At 40.1% G+C, this 17,183-nt stretch overlaps 1 protein-coding gene across 3 annotated transcripts in view; it reads right to left on the reverse strand.

The window, feature by feature from the left end:
- Nucleotides 1-15,451: 15,451 nt before the first annotated feature.
- Nucleotides 15,452-17,183, reverse strand: part of LOC137623337 (dnaJ homolog subfamily C member 25 homolog) — a 52,679-nt gene continuing 50,947 nt past the window's right edge. Inside the window, exons 6-7 of one of the 3 annotated variants that reach the window (XR_011040600.1) lie at nt 16,230-17,183; nt 15,452-15,956 (exon numbers count right to left, since the gene is read on the reverse strand). The exon at nt 16,230-17,183 is cut by the window's right edge and continues 1,603 nt beyond it. The gene's annotated coding sequence lies outside the window, so the exon portion shown is untranslated. The other 2 variants (XM_068354147.1, XM_068354146.1) reach the window with 2 other exon arrangements.

Raw genomic sequence — 17,183 nt, forward strand, 5'->3', positions numbered from 1 at the left:
TCAGTGATTATGTAATACTATATTAACTATACATAGTAGATGTTTTGAATAAGTTAATAAATAATATACACAATACTACTCTTTGTTAACGATTTGCTAAGACGACTCGTAACCTACGCCACTACGCAACTTCTTATGTGTTGTCTCTTGCGCACTATGTTACTGTATATATTTTCTTAAACAGAAATACAGCTTATTTCATACACTAAAACCTTAAATATCTCGATAATACAGTAAAGCTGATCTGATTACGGCACAATTAACTATTTAAATGATCGTAATTTTCTAGAAGGCAATAATGCTCCCAAAACGAAATTGAATATTGAGAGAGAGAGAGAGAGAGAGAGAGAGAGAGAGAGAGAGAGAGAGAGAGAGAGAGAGAGAGAGAGAGAGAGAAAAGTAATAAGTTCAACATTTTAGTTTTATTTAAAAGAATCAATTATTCACAAGATATTTAAGGCTTTAGTTTATAAAATAAGATGTATTTGTTTAAGAAAGTATAGACATACAGTACAGTAAAATACTGCGCAAGAGACAACACACAAGAAGTTGCGTTATGCTGGCGGAGTAGGCTACAGTCGTCTGAACGATAACACCAAACATTTACAGTAAGTACATTTAAGCTGTACTGTAGTAATAAGACTGTACATATATTACAGTAACATTCATTACAGTATCTGAGTATTAGGTTACAGTACAGTATTACTAGATAGGAACAACTTTTGCTATACAGAACTGTAAGGGGAAGATGACGACTCTGTAAACTTTACTTTAGCACAATACTGCACTGTAACTTTACTGCGTTCAGTACGTACTGTACATATGATTATAAACTGTTGTAGAAACCAAATTAAAACTATTAGACAGTATTTATTGTGTTAGTCATCAGCTCAGACACCCGCTTTATGTAAGGGGCAGTGACTTTTTAGGTTAGGAACTAGCCCACCATATTGTAACATTTATTAGAAAATTTTCGCTTATCCGGGCTGTGTCTGCAACCTTACTACCGCGAATACCGAGGCTTGACCGTATGAATGAAGTGTACAAGAAAAACACGTACGTTCTTGGGACATGAATTCCCGTGAGTCTTTCGGATTCAATGCATAAACCTAGCCACTTTGAAGCGGATCCCTCTGATTCCACAGACAGCGAGAAATTTTGGGAACCCAAGAAGCCTTGTTTGTGATACACAAACAAGAACCCAAAAAGCGAGGGGCACTGAACCTTGCAATAGCGTATTATCCTTGTATTCTTAGGTTCCCATAAGGAAAAAACCATAATTCCATCAACTCTGCAGGGTCTAACATAGTAGAGTAAGTTCAAGAGTGAGAGACAATCTATGCCATCTAAGAAAGAGTGCTCTCTTGAGCAGCTCCCTCTCAGGAAGTGGCTGTGAAACTAGAGGCCTAAAATGGAGCAGGCTTATAGTGGTCACTAGTGTCTTGACTAGTGAACATCAGGCAGCAAAATGGCTAGCAAGCAAAAATGACGAGCTACCGACATGTTGGACAACGAATGACTAGCTGCTGAATATTAAAACAATGAACGGTGCTATTGATAAGCAACCGGGGATCTTCTAGCCATTGAAAATTGGCGATTGGTAGCAGACAAATCGGAGATCTGGAACATCAAAGATCTACTGAATCGGTCGGGATTGTTTCGCTTGAGACTGGGCTCATGATCATGAGAGCCTAATTCTATGTTTTGTAATGCCACATCTGAGCTTGTGAGAGTCCCGTTCAAGAGTGTGAGTGTCACCCACATGAGCGTGAGCATCTTGCATGCGAGCGAGAGCATCTTGCGCCTGAGCAGGAGCGCCTCACACAAGAGCTTCTTGCTTATGAGAGCATGAGAGCATGAGCGTCACGCCTAAGAGCGCGAGTTTCGCTTGCAAGCATAAGCGTCTCGCCCAAAACCGTAAGCATTTCGCTTGCGAGCATTAGCGTCTCGCCCAAAACCGTGAGCATTTCGCTTGCGAGCATAAGCGTCTCGCCCAAAATCGTGAGCATTTCGCTTGCGAGCATAAGCGTCTCGCCCAAAATCGTGAGCATTTCGCTTGCGAGCATAAGCGTCTCGCCCAAAATCGTGAGCATCTCGCTTGAGAGCGTCCCTTACGAAAGCAGGAGCGTTTCGCTCGTGAGCATCTGGCTCGCGATCATGAGAATGTATGATCGTGAGCATTTAGTTCATAATCATGAACATCACAGCTCGTATTTCGTGTCTGGCTTATGACCATTATTGTGAGCGTCTTCCTCATTCGTGATCGTGAGAGTCGCTCGTGATTGTGATGTTATATCTCTTGATATGAGATTTCAGTTCTTGATTAAGAGCGTCTAGCCTGGGATACGGGCTCATCGCTCGCAATCGCAAGCGTCTCTTTTGGGATCACGAGTGTGTAGCTCATGATCTTTACCACAAGATGCTCGCAATCATGACCACAAGAGACTTGCTTGTGAGAGTGAGAGTATAACTCATGATCGAGAGCGTGAGAGAGCGTCGTGACCACGATCACAGTCAAAAGCGTCTTGCTCGCGACTGTGAGCGTGTAACTCACGATTGCGAGTGTGAACACAGTTGTGAGCGTCTCTGACGCGATCAAGAGTGTCTAGATCGTGATTGTGGCCACAATACGCTCGTGATCTCAATCACGAGCGTCGTGCTTGAGCATGTAACTCACGATCGTGAGCGTCCAGGTAGTAATCACGAGTGTTTAGCTCGTGATTATAACCACAAGATACTTGAGATTCTGGTCACAAGCGTCGTGCTGGTGAGAGCGTGTAACCCATGCTTGTGAGCGTGAGCACGATCGGAAGCATCTCACTCGTGACCGTAACCGTGTAATTCACGCTCGTGGGCGTGATCTCAATCGCGAGTCTTGTTCGCAATCACTCGAACGTTCTCAAGGGTTGTAGAGTTTGATGTCACAATCATGGTCACATGCGTTTTGCTTGCGACCGTAAGGATGTAATTCACGCTCGTGAGCGTGAGCGCAATTGCGAGAGTCTCGCTCGTGAGCGTGAGCGCAATTGCGAGAGTCTCGCTCGTGATCACAAGTGTGTAACTCGTGATCGCAAGTGTCCTTAAAATTTGAGAATAGACCAGTGTCACAATCGTGCGTGACCGAGTGTATCTCGTGTTCATGAGCGTCTCGCTCTCATAATCGTGAGCGTCTTCGAGGATTGAGGAAAGACTAGTGTTGTAAACATGTTTATGAGTGTCTCACTCACGATCGTGAGCGGAAACCACAAGCGTCATAAGCTCGTGACCGTGAGTGTATAAGTCACGATCTTAAGCGTGAGAGCAAACGTTTTGTAGACTCCCTTGGAGGCGAATGTCCAAGCAGCACTATTGCCCTTCGAGTTCTATCTCAAATGAAGGTTAACATAAAAGTGTTGCTAGAAAAAAAGCCAAGGCTTAATTCAGAGTTGTCCCTGAAGAGATTTCCCTAATGGGAATCCTGCCGGAGTAATCCCCCGAAAGAAAATCTGAACAAGAGTTCCTCTTCAAGAAGAAGAACGTCGAGATCGCGATAACCTCCATCCCGTGATCGTAGCGATCTTTGATCGTCACAAAAGACACCCTAATGGGTGTCTAACATCTGATTGTCGTGAACGACAATCTGACCTACCAAGAAAGATGAGGTGATGAGTCTCGCCTCTGCAATCATTGAACAGAAATTCTGGATTGTCACGAACGACATCCTGACCGACCAGGAAGATGAGGTGATAAGTCTCGCGCCTGCGAACATTTCACAGAAGGAAAGTCCGTCAATCCGGCAATTGTCGAGCAAGCTATGGGTTGATGATCGTCCTTAATCTCGAAATCCTCAACAAGCGGAGCTGCATACGCTGGCTGAAACATTGCCTTTAAGAAGAGAGAAAATATTGCGTAATGTTGGGAGACGATGAGATCGGCAGAATACGAGAAAACTCGTCGTCAGTAGAAAACGAAAGAAGGGTGAAGGGGAGGTAGACCTAGTCAACAGCTAAGACATCAGCCGCAGCTACAGCCACCAACTTCTCAACCTGATGTCGCCTTGATGCTCTGAGGAAAAAATAAAGAGAGATTTAAAAATTCCTCCCCTCCGAGGGGGAAGGAAAAAACCTTTTTGAGGAATCGTAGGCGCCAAGGAATGTTTTGAAAACTTGCAGAAGAAACGTCGACATCTGAAACCCTCCACATTACTCTGGAATAGAGCGCCAGGTAAAACATGTCATATTTGTAAACAAAAGGATGAGTGCAAAGTAAAAGTAGTAAATGGCTAAGCCTTGAGGGGAAAGAGAGAGAGACTTTCGCTCTCTACCAGCCAAAAGTAAAAAGTGATGTGGTTCATTGATCCGTGAGTAGATATAGGTGGCTGGGTAGCCCCCAACCACCCTTTACCTACCCACTATTAGTATTTAGGTAGGGTTGCCACCTCCCACTTTAAATCTAATGGCTGCCTTCCAACTCCACGGAAAGTAATATCCAATATAAATAGGGGAAGGTTTGTTAGTATGGGAACAAATGACAAATTCATAGATAATTTGTATTTTTCTCTAACTAATACAAACCTGTAGCTATTTATATTGGATATTACTTTTGGCCAATATAAATAGTGGATGGTTTGTTACTATGGTTACAAAGTAACATTAAAACAGATCTTTCCTTAAAGAGACTTTGTCAGCCTGATCAATGTAAAACCATTTGTTGCAAGTTTGAACTTTTAAAGTTCTACTGATTCAAATACCTGATTAGGAAGATCATTCCACAACTTGGTCACAGATGGAATAAAACTTCTAGAATACTGTGTAGTATTGAGCCTCATGATGGAGAAGGGATGGCTATTATTATTAACTGCATACCTAATACAGTATTATGAACATAAATGGTTTTAATAAATGTAATATTACTTATTCCTTTCTCCTTCATCTATAGTATTTCTTAATCAATAGACTTATTCACATCAATTTAAAATTGAATTGTTTACATAAACTTGAAATGGCACAAGTACCTAAAATGTACACATAAATTTACAGAATGTAAAAGGAAAAAGAAATAACATAAGTCTGTTGTGCTGCTCTACTGACATACTTAATATCAGATCAAATCTGAGCATAGCTATAACTGTTTTATTCAAAGAAATTTACAAATCTGTAGCACCAAGTGAGATTTAATACCAAAAATCATGTTTTAGATTTTTACAAAAACAGGTCTTTCACTATGCATAAAAAATCCTTTACCAATAAAAAAAAAAAAGGTTTTGAATTTGAAAACCAAGAATTATATCCTTATAACTAATACAAAGTAGTTTCACAACACTGACTACATAACTGTGGTCTATAAAGGGATGGTACTGTACTTGTAGAAGTATAGTTTTGTTTTATTTGTTCTCTTTAATTTTGCCTGCCATTTTTTTTTCTACAATTTTCTTTTTCTAGAATATTGAACTGACCTAATGTTTTGGGTGACTTTTCATGCATTTCTTTGTTTTTGAAATCCCAGTGTTGACTGGTGTTCACCCTATTATTTGGGAAGTTTCAGTTCCTTTTGTATGGAATGTTATACTAGCAATGTGATAGTTTGTTGTGAATAACTAAAAAGAATGTGAGGTACTTTGGATGTTTTGACCAGACCACATCATATATGGTGGTGTTTTATTTTCACTTTTAAATAGATTCAATTCTGCTAGGCAATACAGCAGTATATGTAAAGAACGATAATCAGGATATGATTAATACTTGCAAGGACCTTCATTAGTGTGTTCACTTAAGTGATGCGAATTGTTTATATTTGGAGCAAAATTCATCTGAATAATAAGAATTCCTGCCTTGAATAAAAATGTTATTTTCATTAGTAAAATAAATTTTTGAATATACTTACCCGATGATCATATAGCTGTCAGCTCTGCTGCCCGACAGAAAAACCTACGGGCGGAATACGCCAGCGATCGCTATACAGGTGGGGGTGTACATCAACAGCGCCATCTGTCAAGTAGGTACTCAAGTACTCGATGTCAACACAGAACCAATTTTCTCCTCGGTCCACTGGGTCTCTATTGGGGAAGACGGGTGGGTCCTTTAATTTATGATCATCGGGTAAGTATATTCAAAAATTTATTTTACTAATGAAAATAACATTTTTCAATATTAAATTTACCCGATGATCATTTAGCTGATTCACACCCAGGGGGGTTGGGTAGAGACCAGCATTACATGTTGACATTATTATGAGCTAAGTATTCCGTATTTCATTTTAGCAGTTATTCAAAATAACAAACATAAAATAAATAAGTACCTGGTAAGGAAGTCGACTTGAACAATTACTCTGCCTTTTTAAGTACGTCTTCCTTACTGAGCCTCGCGATCCTCATAGGATGCTGAGCGACTCCTAGGAGCTGAAGTATGAAGGGTTGCAACCCATACTAAAGGTCCTCATCAAAACCTCTAATCTAGGCGCTTCTCAAGAAATGACTTTGACCACCCGCCAAATCAAGTAGGATGCGAAAGGCTTCTTAGCCTTCCGGACAACCCAAAAACAATAATAAAACATTTCAAGAGAAAGATTAAAAAAGGTTATGGAATTAGGGAATTGTAGTGGTCGAGCCCTCACCACTACTGCACTCGTTGCTACGAATGGTCCCAGAGTGTAGCAGTTCTCGTAAAGAGACTGGACATTCTTAAGATAAAAGACGCGAACACTGATTTGCTTTTCCAATAAGTTGCGTCGAATATACTTTGCAGAGATCTATTTTGTTTAAAGGCCACGGAAGTTGCGACAGCTCTAACTTCGTGTGTCCTTACCTTCAGCAAAGCTTGGTCTTCCTCATTCAGATGGGAATGAGCTTCTCGTATTAACAGTCTGATAAAATAGGATAAAGCATTCTCTGACATAGTCAAAGATGGATTCTTAACTGAACACCATAAAGCTTCAGACGGGCCTCGTAAAGGTTTTTAAATAGAACTTAAGAGCTCTTACAGGACATAATACTCTTTCTAGTTCATTTCCAACCATACGATAAGTTTGGAATATCGAACGATATTGGTCAAGGCCGAGAAGGCAGCTCGTGTTTGGCTAGAAAACCAAGTTGTAGAACATGTAGCCGTTTCGGATGAGAATCCGATGTTCTTGCTGAAGGCATGAATCTCACTGACTCTTTTAGCTGTGGTTAAGCATATCAGGAAAAGAGTCTTAAAGGTGAGATCTTTCAGGGAGGCTGATTGAAGCGGTTCGAACCTGTCTGACATAAGGAATCTTAGTACCACGTCTAAATTCCAACCAGGTGTAACCAAACGACGCTCCTTCGTGGTCTCAAAAGACTTAAGGAGGTCCTGTAGATCTTTATTGTTGGAAAGATCTAAGCCTCTGTGACGGAAGACTGATGCCAACATGCTTCTGTAACCCTTGATAGTGGGAGCTGAAAGAGATCGTTCTTTCCTCAGATATAAGAGAAAGTCAGCTATTTGAGTTACAGAGGTACTGGTCGAGGATACGGATACTGACTTGCACCAGTTTCGGAAGATTTCCCACTTCGATTGGTAGATTCTAAGGGTGGATGTTCTCCTTGCTCTAGCAAACGCTCTGGTTGCCTCCTTCGAAAAGCCTCTAGCTCTCGAGAGTCTTTCGATAGTCTGAAGGCAGTCAGACAAAGAGCGTGGAGGCCTTGGTGTACCTTCTTTACGCGTGGCTGACGTAGAAGGTCCACCCTTAGGGGAAGTGTTCTGGGAACGTCTACTAGCCATCGAAGTACCTCGGTGAGTCATTCTCTCGCGGGCCAGAGGGAAGCAACTAGCGTCAACCTTGTCCCTTCGTGAGAGGCGAACTTCTGCAGTACCTTGTTGACAATCTTGAACGGAAGGAATGCATATAGATCTAGATGTGACCAATCTAGTAGAAAGGCATCTATATGAACTACTGCTGGGTCCGGGATAGGTGAGCAAACTATTGGGAGCCTCTTGGTCATCGAGGTTGCGAAGAGATCTATGGTTGGCTGGCCCCAGGTGGCCCAAAGTCTCTTGCATACATCCTTGTGGAGGGTCCATTCTGTTGGAATTATTTGTTCCTTCCGACTGAGAATATCTGCTATGACATTCAAGTTGCCTTGGATGAACCTCGTTACTAGTGAAAAGTCTAGACCTTTTGACCAGGTGAGGAGGTCCCTTGCGATCTCGTACAATGTCAGAGAGTAGGTCCCTCCTTGCTTGGAGATGTACGTCAAAGCCGTGTGTTGTCCGAGTTCACCTCCACCACTTTGCCTTGAAGGAGAGACCTGAAGCTTCTCCAGGTCAGACGTACTGCCAGTAGCTTCTTGCAGTTGAAATGCATTGTCCTTTGACTCAAGTTCCATAATCCCGAGCATTCCCTACCGTCTAATGTCGCACCCCAGCCTACGTCCGATGCGTCCGAGAAGAGAACGTGGTTGGGAGTCTGAACAGTCAGGGGAAGACCCTTTCTAAGGTTGATAAAGTCCTTTCACCAAGTCAGACCAGACTTTATCTTTCCGGAAACCGGGATCGAGACCGCTTCTAGCGTCTTGTCCTTTTTCCAGTGAAAAGCTAGATGGTATAGAAGAGGACGGAGGTGTAGTCTTCCTAGTGACACACATTGAACCACGGATGACAGTGTCCTTACCAGATTCATCCACAGCCTGTCAGGGCAGCGTTCCTTCTTCAGCATCTTCTGGATGGATAGCAGGGCTGGGGGTTGATCGTCTTGTTCAGCAACGTCCTCATCTGAGGGTTCCTCATCCGAAACTGATGAGGAAACTGCAACGGAGTGGGCAACGTCTGACTCGCTGAATCCGGTCGCACTGGTGGATGGTGACGGAGCCGGACTCAATATCATGGTACTGCTGCACAGTCTGTGAACTGTCAACAACCATGGGGACGCGAGGAAGTACAGCGTCAACCCGAAACTGTCTAGACTGTCTGGGTTGTGCAGTCAACACCCTACCGGGTTGCTGAGGTTGACGCACTGCGTCACAACAAGTCACCTCTGCTGGTTGTTGAACGTCTTCCTAGTGACACACTGAACGTCAACAACCACCTCCGAGCGTCGCTTAACGTCAACGTGCGACTGGCAACCCACACTGGGTCGCATCGGTGGAGGAACCACCTCAACTGGCGGACGCGAGTAGGATACCTCAGCGTCAACAGGGCGCACAACCAACCGGTAGGAAGGTTGTTGGCCAGAAGGTTCTTCTCCGTAATAAGTCCTCTATCAAGGACACAAGCTTGGACTGCATGTCTTGCAGCAAAGCCCATTAGGGTCTACGGGAGCAGGTGTGGCAACAGACGGGGTTAGCGACTGAAGCGGAACCATTTACCATCCCTGGAAGCCTTGTTATGTGTGACATAATAGTACAGCAAAACTTCAAAGGCTCGACAAAAGTTGAAAAGTTGACCTGTAAACAACTGGAGCGTCTCCTGGCTATGCGCCTGGCCGAGTCTACCAGAATTGAGGAGTCTACCAGAATTGAGAAGTCTACCTGGGCAGAGGCATGAACTCCCAAGCTGAGAACTCTCGTGTCCTATCAGACTCTCGCTCTATAAGCCAGATAAAAAGAAGGGAAATCAAAAGGCTGTATCCCTAAAACTCCTCCTGGTGCAAAAACCAGTCGCCTAGCCGACGTAACGCTCTCTAGGAGAGCGAGAGAGCACTAGCTTAACAACAACGGCTTCGAAGTAGCTAGGCCTAGTGTAAGTTCTGACGTGAGGCAAACGAGGAGCAGCAGTTACAAGATTTGGACGAAGATCCTTAAAAAATCATCATGATTTAATTAAAGTCCATAGGAGGCTAAGCAGCTTAAGGCTCCTCTCCAAAAGACAGAGTCCTCAAAGGAATATCAGTAGGAGGGAGAACAGCACTTTCTCATCTACAGGAACCTTGTCCGAGAAAAGCTAGGTTATCTCAGTGAGGGTCTCACTGGTGCATTAGCAGCAGACCAGAAGGCAACGTTATGTAACTGCTTGACAGTCTGTGAACTGTCAAAAACTGAACTGTCAACCACAACAGGTGCGTGAGGACATACAGCACTGGTGCATTAGCAGCAGACCAGAAGGCAACGTTATGTAACTGCTTGACAGTCTGTGAACTGTCAAAAAACTGAACTGTCAACCACAACAGGTGCGTGAGGACATACAGCACTGGTGCATTAGTAGCAGACCAGAAGGCAACGTCATGTAACTGCTTGACAGTCTGTGAGCTGGCAACAACCAAAGCTGTGTGGGGAAGCCTCAACTCCTGACTGACTAGTCTGCTGCGGGCGAGTGGCGGTAACCACAGTGGGTTGCGGAGGCTGACGCACCGTGTCAAAACACGGCAGCTTAACTCCACCCTCATGTTGTTGTGGTAGCACACGCACGTCAACGGAGGGTTCCGTGCGTCTGTGAACGTCAGCATGCGTCTGGCAGGGTCGACTGCGCATGGGTGGAGGAGCTCTCACAGCTGGAGAGTGGGAGCAGGCAGCCACAGCGTCTGCTGGGCGCACAACCGTGGTAGGTTGTAGGCTAACGGGTGCGTCTGTGAACGTCAGCATGCGTCTGGCAGGGTCGACTGCGCATGGGTGGAGGAGCTCTCACAGCTGGAGTGTGGGAGCAGGCAGCCACAGCGTCTGCTGGGCGCACAACCGTGGTAGGTTGTAGGCTAACGGGTGCAGCGTCAACCTTCTCCGCACGATACTCCTGCAAAAAAGATGCTAACTGTGTCTGCATAGACTGTAGCAAAGACCACTTAGGGTCTACAGCAGCAGGTGTGGCAACAGACGGTGTTACTGCCTGTTGCGGTACCGCTTTACCTCTCTTAGGAGGTGTGCAGTCATCGGAAGACTGCAGCGAGTCCGAACTGACCCAGTGGCTACACCTGGGCCGTTGGACTTGCGCGGAAGGGACCGACTTGCACTTAATAAGCTGCGAGACCTTGGTCCAAGGTTTCTTACGAGAAACCTCTTCCGCAGACGAGAAGTAAAATGGGCTCTCTCGTCTTTGTGTGGGTGGGGCGATCTTGGGTAGATACGCCCGAAACCACGGAGGGAAAAACGTCTGTTCGTTGATCAAGGCCTGACGAACCCATAAGTCGTTCGACATTACTTCTCCCCTGGGCTTGGGAGCTTGCAAGAGGTCCCGGACTAGGTGAACGACAGGCACGAACAGACGAACCCTCGGACGCAACACTGTAACACTTTGCGCATATCACTTTATCACTTTGATTTTCTGTTTTGCACTTATTTCACTGAAATCGAAACTTTTACTGATTTCTACCTGAAACACACAATCCTACCCTTCATTAAAAGGTAGTAATTGCGAAAACAGTCGTATAATGCAACAGAAAACATATATAAAGATAAAGAATTCAGTGGCTGGGAAAGAGACTAAACACTAGTTCAAATAAACTACGTTTACAATCTCTCACCGCACATAGCCTGGGAACAAGAATAAAACCCTAGAAACGTTTTAACTTCTTCCCCTACAGCGACTAGGGAGGAGAGTAAAACGAGAACAACGTTACCCGCTTGAACGAAACGGTTTTTTTTTTTTTTTTTTTTTTCCCTCTCTCTCCCTCCGTCTCTATCTCTCTCTTTCTCTCTAGATTTCGCACCTGAGAGAAGAGCCCAATTATATATCGTCAAAACATGTTATTTGCTAAAGGAAAAAACTGAAAGGTTTTCCAAATAAAAAGTTCCTTTAATTTAGAATTTAAACCATTTAAGCTAAGAAAGAATGAACGAAACGCTAGAATTGGTTTACTCTTACTGCAAAGTGAAACTGTGATACACTCTCTCTCTATCGTAACGATAGAGCGCATGTTGAACGTCCTGAACGTCAACAACTGCGTAGACTAAAAAAACTAAACGTTAGTTCATCTTTGAAAACAGTACGAGACTATCAAAGAAATTCTTTCATAAAACATTAAATTTAAAAAGTTTTAAATTCTTTAAAGGTTAAATACGATATAACGGGCTCAACGTTGATTAACTTCGGTTCCAAGTTAGGACCGCCTACTATCAGGAAAGGTCGCATATAAACAAAACATAAAAATTTATTTTTATATGTTTATAATAAAAGGAAAGTTAATCGAAGAGGCCTAATAAAGGCGGAGAGATATAAAATATATAGATCTATAACGTGTTAAGCAAAATTACTAAAAACCTAAACACACTTCCGTCTAAGGGAAGGGTCGGCCATTTAAAAGTGAAAGAGAGTCCATACTCTCTTTGTCACCATAATTAAATCTATCCAAAACGAGTTCAAGTTTTGAAATGAAGATAAAACCCCTGCATAGCAAAAGCTCAAAACTGGAATAGTGTACTTCACCAAATAGTTGTGAAAACAAATCCAGTTAGTAACAGCGTATTTAGTAGGTCTTGCCAGTGGCACGACAGAGAGAAAATTGGTTCTGTGTTGACATCGAGTACTTGAGTACCTACTTGACAGATGGCGCTGTTGATGTACACCCCCACCTGTATAGCGATCGCTGGCGTATTCCGCCCGTAGGTTTTTCTGTCGGGCAGCAGAGCTGACAGCTATATGATCATCGGGTAAGTTTAATATTGAAAAAAAAAACAATATTCTGGGGTTATGGCTGATATGTTTTGGGTTCAGTGTTAAAGCTTGTTCGCAGTCAAGTATCAAATTTAGTGGTTATTCCATTAGCTTGAAGATTAGTGACAATTAGCTCCATTATTTAGGTAGATATTAAGGTGCACATAACATTTTCACTGTAAAACATGGTTGTAATAAGTGACCTGTAAAATTAGTATTAGGATCTGTTTAAGGTGTCATTTAAGGTAAAACTGAATAGTTATAAATGATTGTATGTACTGTATGTGTAGCGAATCAAATAAAACGGAAAATAGGTCGAAGTGTGTTTGATTCTGGTCCATAGTGCCCCAAAACCCCTGACAATACAAAGTAGGTATAACATCCTTAGCAATAAAAACACCTTAGTTTTCATTCCTTCAACAAGTTCTCTCTTCACACTTTTTCCTTACCCAACATTTTAAATAAAAATAAAAAAGTTCAATCCATAATTACTAAAAATGCTTAGTATACAAGTTCTCAGCAGGATCAATGCTTACCATTGATTTCAAAGCCAAAAAGTGTACACATTACATTAATGAAACATACGTCACTTAGTCAAATTGGGCTTGTGATGCACAAGCCTTTCAGTATGTTGATGACTACCAATCAGGTATGGACAAAAAGGGCTATTCGATATACACATTGAGATGACTAAAACAGAGTTCTATCTATTGATATAAAATGCCATTCTCTCATAAAAAAAAGTAATTTTCCCTGACAATACAAATACCATGACTGAGATTTTTTTTACAGACAACAAAAATGTCAGTACAAATACAAATGCAAGAGAGTACTTTTAACAGAATGGAAGAGGTTTCTCAAAAGAAAAATGGTTACTTTGGTTCTTCAACTGCAAAATTTAACATCCTAAAATTTAAGTCTAAAAGAAAAAGTAAATACAAAAAGACTATTTCAGAAACAACAAAGCATATCCCATATAGATTTCACAAGAAAAATTTTAAACATCCTAGAAAATAAATATACAAAATATTTTTGTGCATCAATCAACATGAGTGATAAATTACAAGAAAATATAAAAATACTTAGTCTTGCACGTGAGCAAACCAAACAAAACACAAACATGGTATTAGAGTAAAGGGTAAGAAGTTAGGATGGAGAAATGCAAGGGGCCAACAGTATTCTCATTAAAACTTTTATCAAGTAATTATTAGATCTGACCTGTAAGATTTGTCTTGATTAATAAATGCTTATATTTAATTTAACCAATTATAGTTCCCAAAATTTGTTTAATTGAATAAAATAAAGATTCTGACAAATTTCACATAAGCCTTTCTGGAAATTTTTTTTTTTAAGTTTGGATATTGTGTACTGAAATGCATTCTGTGTTCATGGATCATTTCTCAAATATTTGTGGTTCAAACGATTGTGAGTAATTCAAGACAAAATAAAAACTATTTTAATGTGAGGATTTATTTATGAAAATGCCACAATCAAATAATAGGTTTGATTTGCTTGTTTTTTTAAGAGACACTTTACTCAGTAGTATTGCCATTTAATAAATAATTACTAAAAACCTCGACACGTTAATACTACGATAAGTTTACAGTTCTTTCTTTGATCTTATCATTTCTTATGTAGATTATTAGGGTCATTTAATCCATTCTTAAATGCACGTGACGAAACCACAGAGTTCAAGTACTTAACTCTCGTTTAGACTGACCAAAAGGTTTTGTCTTTAATACTAAAATTATATTTTAACTAACAAACTGCAGTTCTTTAAGAAATTCATAACTAAACACACTAAAAATAAGTATTCACACGAAATTTCCTTAATTGATTTTCTTCTAGAACTAGATATTTAACACTGGTTGAAGTTTATACATTCATTTGAAATATGTTAACCTGTTTCTGGAAACATGAAATCTCCATAAATAAATGTGATATTCATCAAATATTTTTGGGTCAAACAAGGGAGACTAGTTCAAAGATGTGATGGGATTACTTTAAAAGGATGTTCCTTTTGGTTAGATGAATACCCGGCTTCAATGGTAGGTTTGATTACTTAATTTTTATCAGGTTAATTATTCCATAATATCCCTTGATAAAATGGGCTTTTGGAAATGCTTAACAGTCACTGCTAGAATCTTCATTTTTCTTTTTGTGTAACAAGGACAAAACCCAACATAATTGAACCTTTACACTAACTTCATATAATTGATAGAAAGTAAACCCTTTCTTGTATTCAAAGGAAAGTAATTATGAAGGACTTCTAAAGAAATAGGCATACAGAAAGCTAAAAATTTGTGATGGTTCTTTAACAATCTCGAGTACTGAAGTTTGGAACACAGTTCTGGTGAAAAAAAGGAAGCACTGTTTGGTGAAAACAAAAAAAAACGGTTTTATTAAGAGCTATGGTAACAAATCCTACACTTGATTTGGAACCATCAGTACAATATAAATTCCACATGGTGGACTGTCATGTTCTATTTTGTGTTAATTATGATGATGAGTATTTATGTACTGTTTGGCAGGTCGTACATATTTCTTTCTTCATTATCCAGAGAAGTGGAAAATTATATCTTAATGAGAAGACTCAATCAGTTGATAAGCTGTAATTTTGTAAAAATAAATGGCTATACAGTATATAAAATGATCAAAAAGTCCTTTTTTTTAAATAATCTTTTGGCAGTAGTACCAGTTGTTTGCATCTTTATTGCACGTCTCATCAATGCACAATTACAACTATACTTTTTTTACATACAACCTGCAAGGATTTATTAAAAAATTCAGACTCCAGAACTGATCTAAACTCCTTCATCATGAATTAGGTAGACTGTTTTTAAATACGGTTTTTGAAGCTAATGAATAAAAAAAACTTCTGCATTATATAGCAATATTAATGTCTATAAATTTATATATGTCATCTAAGTGTATTTTTGCTTTTTTTTTCATTTCACAAAGTGGTGTGATTTTTCCAGTGTATATTGTAGCTTGATAGATTCACAGGAAATAACTTAAAACTACAGTGGTGCCAATGGTTCCCAATGCATACTTGCTCTGGAGTGTAACTTAAAAGCAGAAGCTGTCTGCCTGATAGCCAAATCAAATTGGTGGGGTTCTGTTAAACAAACTCAAGTTTAAGCATCGCAGTACAGTAACTTTCGGTCTGTGAATAACTCAGAATACAAGCAAAAATTTCTATAAAAAATTCATGAGAGAAATTAAAAATTTCTCGCCGCCTGGCTGACAGATACTAACCTGATTATTACGCCTGAGATCACATTCAACCCAGATCTTCCACTTGCTGAGAAGCATCCGATGAAGAAGCATGACCACGTATGTATTCAAAAAGCAATTTTGCGGTTTGTCGTTACTTTTAATGTAATAAACATTAGTATTTTATCATGACAGTGACCTCCCAAGACGATTATTGTAGAACTGAAAAAAGAAATTATCGAGAGGTGTGAACAAGATGTGAATGATTCTTTATTGGTACTAAAAGATGTTTAACCCACTGGATGTACTTTATGTTTGATTTTTCTACTCTCTTCGGCGATACTGAACGTATTTTACATTCACAAATTACAGTTCTAGCTCTTTCTCTTTCTTTGATTAACTGCATATATAAAAATTTTACAATATATGTAACATTATCTACCAATGGAAAGAAATGTACTGAGCTATACAATGATAAATGTCATAAATTCCTACCTTATAAAGTATAGTTTTTGTGCTAAGATGAGCTAAGCAAAATGTCCAAAAAGAGGGTCTGAGGCTTGAGTGTCAAATCATTTGGTGAGGGGTTGGCACTCACACGGTTAAGAGAGACAGCTCCTGATATTGTACCATAAGTTTTCATGGAGAGAGATTCGCCTAAGCTGTAAACCCCTCCATATCGTTTCTCTCACACCAGCGACGACTCTCCACATTGGTAAGGGATGAGTTAATTGTTCATTATTGTCATTTCTTATTGTTCAGTATGTATTGATATCTATTTTTCATGTTAGGGGTAATAATTTTTGAAATAATTACCATTACAAACTGCTCAAATCAATCAATGTGTGTATTTATGGGTATGTCGACTTCAAATGATTATGGGAAAGTTATTTTTTAGGATACAAGCAATTTAGGCTGCGAGCTCAACCCCAGAATGAATGAATGAATTAAACTTGAATAATAAGGTACTACTATACTTGATGTTTTTCAGTAGCCAACATTCTAATTTTACTGTACTATTGTAGCTTAATTCTTTGTACCTTAAAACAAAATATAATGGGAAAAGACTATATCATGGGACTTGCAATATGACATATATGACATAATCATAGACAGTTCACATGAGTGAAGGTTAATTAAAATTTAGATGAAAAAAGAAACAGACATTCCACTTTTCCAATAAATAATAATGTAATCAGCATTGCTATCAAAGATACCATATATAAACAAAATATTGCTTGGACATCTCATTAAAGCAACAGTGATTTTTAAATGAAAATAAAAATATACGGTAATAAAGTTCATTGTTTCAATAATTACGCAAGTCTGAAATAATTGAGAAGTTAAGTATGGGAAATACAAGATACCTTTTTCCTTTCGTGAATTAAGAACTATGGTAGATACACACAATATATTACTATTCTCTACTGGAACTAAACTGTGGCGATG

Source organism: Palaemon carinicauda, chromosome 30 (genome assembly GCF_036898095.1).
Source record: "Palaemon carinicauda isolate YSFRI2023 chromosome 30, ASM3689809v2, whole genome shotgun sequence".
Taxonomy (NCBI): domain Eukaryota; kingdom Metazoa; phylum Arthropoda; class Malacostraca; order Decapoda; family Palaemonidae; genus Palaemon; species Palaemon carinicauda.